Here is a 397-nt window from a genome sequence, read left to right on the forward strand (position 1 = left end):
GTGCGATCCTTCCATAGGGTGTACGTGTTCTTTGTATTACCTGTTATTTACTCCTGGTAGGGTGTGTGGCGTGCACACGCGTTGACACCTTACTACTGCAGGATACAACCTGCATCTGTTATATTTCGGTGATTCATATGATGTTGTCTCCAAAACCTAAGTCACTGTTTGCGTCACGTTAAAATTGTCTATGATCTTGTTTACACTGTGAGAGAGAGAGAGAGAGAGTAAGAAAGAGAGAGCAAGAGAGCTCTCTCACGAGAGAGAGAGAGAGAGAGAGAGAGAGAGAGAGAGAGAAGAAGAAGAGAGAGAGAGAGAGAGAGAGAGAGAGAGAGAGAGAGAGAGAGAGAGAGAGAGAGAGAGAGAGAGAGAGAGAGAGAGAGAGAGAGAGAGAGAG

This window comes from Priapulus caudatus, unplaced genomic scaffold (genome assembly GCF_000485595.1).
Source record: "Priapulus caudatus unplaced genomic scaffold, Priapulus_caudatus-5.0.1 Scaffold5152, whole genome shotgun sequence".
NCBI lineage: Eukaryota > Metazoa > Priapulida > Priapulimorpha > Priapulimorphida > Priapulidae > Priapulus > Priapulus caudatus.